Raw genomic sequence first — 6,685 nt, 5'->3', positions numbered from 1 at the left:
CCAACAGTTTGATTCGATTAAAAAGGACAAAGTCTGCAGTGAGCAAGCTGTTACTGTGCTGTCTCAGGCAAAAAAAATAAATAAAAAAAATCCCCCGTTACCTAAAGCTGTGGCTAGATGGAGAAGCAGCTGGCCAAAAGTAATAAGTAGGTCGCTAAAATAATGCATTAAATATTTGTCTGAAAGGAATAAATGGATGAAATAACAGATTAAATAGATATCTAACAGTAATAAATAGCCGAAAGGATGGATTAAACAGCTAGCTAAATTTATGAACTTGCAAAAACAATGGATTAGTTTGCAAAGACAGCTAGAATAGTTAGCTAAAAGCAATAAACAGCTAAAATAATAGATTCAGTAGTTAGCTAAAAGCAACCAATGTTTAAATAACAGATTCAGTAATTCGCTAAAAGTAAGAAACGGCTAGAATTATTGATTAGACAGCTAAAAGCAATACGCAGCTAAAATAATTGATTAAAGAGCTAGCTAAAAGTAATAAACAGCTAAAATAATAGATTCAATACTTAGCTAAAAGTAATAAACAGCTAAAATAATAGATCCAATAATTAGCTAAAAGTAATAAACAGCTAAATTAATAGATTCAATAATTAGCTAAAAGTAATAAACAGCTAAAATAATTGATTAAATAGCAAAAAGTCATAAACAGGTAAAATAATAGATTCAATAGTTAGCTAAAAATAATAAATTGCTAAAATAATTGATTAGTTAGCGAATCATAAAAAACAGCTAAAATTATAGATTCAATAGTTAGCTAAAAGAAATAAATAGCAAAAATAAATGCTGAAATAATCAGCTAAAAGTAATAAACAGCTACAATAATTGATTATATGGTTAGCTACAAAATAATAAACGGCTAAAGTAATTGATTCAATAGTTAGCTAAAAGCAATAAAGAGCTAAAATAATAGATTCAGTAGTTAGATAATAACACTGAATAGCTAGCCAAAATAACTAATTAGTTAGCTAAAAGCATTTTTAAAAAAAAGCTTTCCAAGATAGTAATTAGCTAAAAGTAAAAAAAAAACTAAAATGATGGATTAAACACTTAAATAATAAATTGCTTGCTGTAATAATCGATTCGTTAACTTAAGTTAAAAACTGCAAACTTTAATAATGAATTTGTTAGTTTAAAGTAGTAAGTAGTTCACTAAAATGATCACTTAATTTGTAACAAGCAAAAAATCGCTATCAAAAATAAATTATCCTTAGCTCAAAGCACTGAATAGACATGGAAAATAAATTATTAGTTAGCTAAAAGCAATAAAAAGCTAGCTATAATAATCAATTAAATAGTTTAAAGGTGGTAAATAATAATTGAAGAACTAATGAGATGTTGAGAAACAGCTAAAATAGAATATTATTGATACTTGTAGTGGGTCTCATTTTGTTTTGTTGTCTCATTTTATGTTGTTGTTTGCTTTATCTCGCATTGTCTCAGTTTAGGTTAGTCTTTTTGTGTCTCGTGTTATCTCATTGTGTTGCTGTGTTTCCTCTATAGCTTGTATACATATATATGTGTGTGTGTCATCGCTGTGCAGCTGCAGTAAACATGGCGGCTCTTTAACGTGTTTTATGGCTGCTGTGTTTTTGCAGAGATGACTGCTTGCTTTAATTAGTGCGACCACAAATCATGGTGTTGAATTTAGGACGGTTCATTGGGAGTTCAGCTCGTCACCACATCACTGCTGTTACGTAACTCAGCGGCCATTCTGTGGATTTTGGTGAAAGTTGAAGAATTTAATCTGCGGCTCTGATCTGATTTGTCTGATGTCGACTCCACCGTCTGATCTCAGACCTCATCACTCAGAGGAAGCTCTTTGTTCCACTAACACAGGGAACCATCCCACGCTATCCAAACAGACCGTCCTGTCTCCCCAGGTTTACTTCACTTAGATTTAGTTTTATTTACACAGGAGGTTAAGAAAGCAGAATAATAAACATAAAGCAGATCTGTACCCACAGTCGTCCCTGTGGCTTTATATGGAAGCAGCAGCGTGTTCTGTGGAGGCAACACGGTTATATGAATGTATGTATGTCAGTAATAGTTTCATTTAGGTGTTTATGCATCGCCGTGTCATGCATTTATAGTTCAGTATTAGTAAAATAATGTGAGTGCAGGAGGCCATATGGGTAAAGCAGGACAGCAGTGTTCTGCATGTGAGTATGGCATGTAGCTAGCTAAAGAAATGCCATAAATAGCTAGTTAAAAGTAGTAAACAGTACATTAAAAGAAATAGCTAGTCTACTTTAGCCAAATAAAATAATTAAGTAGCTAAAAGCAATAAATACCCAGCTAAAGTCATTGATTAGCTAGTTAAAAGCTATAAATTGCTAGATAAAAAGCTAAAGTAATCCAATAAATGGCTAATTAAAAGTAGAAACAAGTTTGCTAAACGAAATAGCTAGTCTACTTTAGCCATGTAAAATAATGAATTAGCTAAAAGCAGTAAATAGCCAGCTAAAGTAACTGATTAGCTAGCTAAAAGCAATAAATAGCCAGCTTAAAGAAATGATTAGCTACCTAAAAGCAATAAATTGCTAGATAAAAAGCTAAAATAATCCAATAAATGGCTAGTTAAAAGTAGTAACCAGTTCGCTAAAAGAAATAGCTAGTCTATTTTAGCTATGTAAAATAATGAATTAGCTAAAAGCAATAAATAGCTAAAGTAATTGATTATCTAGCTAAAACCAATAAAAAGCCACCTAAAATAAATGACTAGCCAGCTAAAGTAATTGATTAGCTAGCTAAAAGCAATAAATAGCTAGATAATACAGCTAAAGTGTGTCTTTAGCTGCCATGTTTAATAACACATTTCTTAGCTGAATGTAATAACTAGCTAACTATAAAATGACAAATTTGTTTACTATGAGCAAGAGATAGCTATCTAAAATAATCTATTAGTTAGCTTAAATTACGGTGGCCGAGAGGTGCAAACCAAATTTACATAATGCAAAACACTTTTACAACCTCCAAGACAAATTTACAAGCGACAAAACACTTTTACAAATCCAAATGCAACCGGAAAGGGAATGTCACAACTCCGGGGTTGAACCGGAAGTGACAACGAGGAGCGGCTAATGCTACTTTTGGTTGTTGTTGATGGTGAACCAAGCGAGCGGTTGATGTTTTGCCCGTTTTGTGGGGAACATATGAAACGATTGACGCGGTTTTGTTTTTCGTGTGGTCGGTCTTTAGAGTGTTTAAATGGCGCAGATCAGACCAACAGAGTGCATTAGCCGCTCCTCGTTGTCACTTCCGGTTCAACCCCGGAGTTGGGACATTCCCTTTCCGGTTAAATTTGGATTTGTAAAAGTGTTTTTGGACTTGTAAAAGTGTTTTTGGACTTGTAAAAGTGTTTTTGGACTTGTAAAAGTGTTTTGTCGCTTGTAAATTTGTCTTGGAGGTTGTAAAAGTGTTTTGCATTATGTAAATTTGGTTTGCACCTCTGGGCCACTGTATTAAATAGCTAAACGTATAGAATAATTAGTTAGCTAAAAGCAATACACATCTAGCTAGTAAGTCATCAATTAAATGGTTAATTAAAAATAGTAAATAGCTAAAATAGCTAGCTAGAATAATGGATTAAATAGTTAAATAAAATATGACATTTCTGACTATTCTCGTTAGCTTCATTTAGTTTTACTGCTTCATGTTGTTGTGTGCTTAGCTATACTGATAATTACTTAGATTAGTTTGTTAGATCTAGTCATTAATTAGTTGTTTCAGTGAGTTTTATTTGATGTTTTTCTGTGTTTTCTCTTGCATCCTTTCTGTTTTATTTCCTGTTTGTGTATCTTGTGTCTCTCTCTTGACACTGCAGCTGTATTTTGGGATGGCAGAGCTATTTGTCGTCTCAGTTCTGATCCAGGATCTGCCGGCTGCCGACCAACTGGAGCTCCAAGGACACTGGGCTCGGTGTCGGCCTCCTGAAGTGGCTCTGAATCTGGGAACACATGGCGCTGCAGATGGTCGACTGTCCCTGCATGCTTCGTCTGAGTGAACCTTCATCTCGGCATGCGGACACCAGTAGAAGCCAGCGGTGTTTATCTGCAGATTGTTTCTGCTGCGGTAACGAATGCACGGCTGCTGAAGTGACAACCAGGTGATCTATGAGTCCTTTGCAGGGAAGTGCTGACTGCTCTGCTCTCCCGAGGTTCATTTACATCCAACCAGAAGCCAACTGAAAACACTGATGATCTGTGTTAGAAGCTGCAGAGACTCCTGCGATTCACTGCCCTGTGCTGCAGTATTGTTGTATTAATGCACCGTAACATGCACCAGCAGCGAGGATGACATCACACTAATCTGTGGCATTCAGAAACATTAGAGCAGGATAGAGACGCCTCGGCTGTATTGTGTGAAATATAACAGAATTAGCGATGCTGCTGCTGATTGGTGCATGAAAAACAGCCTTAAAATGAATCAAAAAGAGTGCAGGAATAAAGCTGCATCAGTGTGAATGTTGATTCTTCTACTGTAATTACTGCGGCAGAAATAGATCAAATATTTAATGCAAAGAAGTGTTTAAAATTTGGATCTTAATGTAAAAAAAATGGCAAAAACACAGGTTTTAACACACAACAATCAAAAATCAGGACATCAATGCACAAAAACTGTCAATAATCTGGATATTAACACATAAAAATGTAAATAATCTGGATATTAACACTTAAAAGTATAAATAACCTGGATACTAACGCACAAAAATATCTAAAAAATGTATATTAACTCAAAGAAATGTCACAAACCTGGATCTTAATGCAAAAAACCCCAGCAAAAGCACAGATTTTAATGCACAAAACAATCAAAAACCTCGATATTAACACATAAAAGTGTCAATAATTTGGATATTAATGTACAAAAATATAAATCAATTGGAAATTACTTCATAAAAATTTAAATAAATTTGATGTTCATGCACAAAAATGTAGATAGTCAGGATATTACTGTAAAAAAATGCAAAAAATGAATATTAACACACAAAAGTATCAATAATCTGGATATTAATGAACAAAAATATCTAAAAATTGATATACAAAGATACAAAGATACAAAGAAGTGTCAAAAACCTGGATGTTAATGCAGAAAAAAAATGGCAAAAGCAGATTTTTATGCACAAAACAATCAGAAACTTTGATATTAATACGCAAAACACTTGAGGTGCATTTTCTCCAACAAATGAGTGAAACTGGATCAGAAACCTGAAAAATCCCACTTTGTTCTGGTTGATTATTGTATAAAAAACAGCCTTTAAAGTCAAATCCTTCCAGCCTTTCCTGCTGTTGAACACTGTGCAGCTTGTTGACCTGCTCTGGTTCATGTTCAGAGGTGAAGCAACGTTCCTCGCAGCAAAAATGAAGACAAATGTCCTGACTTGTCTTCAAAATGAAGACGAATGTCCTGACTTGTCTTCGTTTTTGCAGCTCGTCTCTGATATGTGAGCGGGTCGGCCATGCAGACCGATGCTTTAACGTCGCTTTGTGCAGGTCTCAATCGGGTTATTTTCACGTTTTGTTGTGTTCAGGTGCCGTAGGACAGAACTGAGTCCATTAGTCATCGTCTCTCCGATCGTTAACATAATGAATGAATTAACCTGGGGTCCGTTTCACGAAGCAGGTTTAGTGAAAACTCTGAGTTTGTTAACCCTGAAATGAGGGAAACTCAGAGTTTTCCGTTTCACAAAGGGAGGTAACTGAAACCAGAGACAGAGGGGTAACTCTAGCCTGTTTCACAAAGAGAGGTAACTGAAGCTCTCAGTCAGTTACCATAGTAACAGACTCTATGAATCTAACCTGGTCAGGACCAGGTTTTTCTCAGTAAACCTCGAGTTTCTCAGTCTCCACCTTCTTTCAGTCACACACTATTTCATTTCCTCATTCATTCAGTCATCAGGTGAGTTTTGGCGAAGTCTAGTTCTGCCGTGTGTCAAAATGACGTCCTTTTATGAACGATCCAGTAGATGAAGGAGCAGAATTACTGCACAGAGAATTAAATATTCGTCAGGAGATTGTTATCAGACCGTGCATAGATGTTCTCACATTTCTGGACAGTTATCTTTTACAGCGGTACTGTTTCACATCACAGTCCATAATCTACATCCAACCTCATCCATCCTTACATTTACAACATGACCAACCACAGTCATGCTCTCACATCCCAGCAGATATTGTGTGTTGTGCTGCGGTTCTTTGCAAATGGGAGTTTTTTATATAATGTCAGAGATGCAGAGAACTTCAGTAAGACAACTGTATGCAGGACGGTCAGAAAAGTGTGTCTGGATCTGAAACAACTTTTACCATCTTTGTGGTTTTCCCTGGACACAAACCTGTCAGAGTCATCAAGGCTCTGTGTGTGTGTGTGTGTGTGTGTGTGTGTGTGTGTGTGTGTGTGTGTATTTGTGTGTGTGTATGTGTGTTTATATTTATTTTTTTTATATTTTTATATATATATATATATATATATATATATATATATATATATATAGTTGGCTGAGTAGAAGTCTGTGTTAGTTTAAATAGGCTTAATTGTTTAACAGAACATGATATGGATGTAGACATTTAGGCTATGTGTGGGATAAAACCTCTGCACAGTAAAACAGCCACTTAATATTTAGGCTACTTTACAATGTAAAACATGATCAAAATGAGGAAGCTCCATGAGATTA

This window comes from Amphiprion ocellaris, chromosome 20 (assembly GCF_022539595.1).
Source record: "Amphiprion ocellaris isolate individual 3 ecotype Okinawa chromosome 20, ASM2253959v1, whole genome shotgun sequence".
NCBI lineage: Eukaryota > Metazoa > Chordata > Actinopteri > Pomacentridae > Amphiprion > Amphiprion ocellaris.
Note: the sequence above shows the minus strand (reverse complement) of the source record.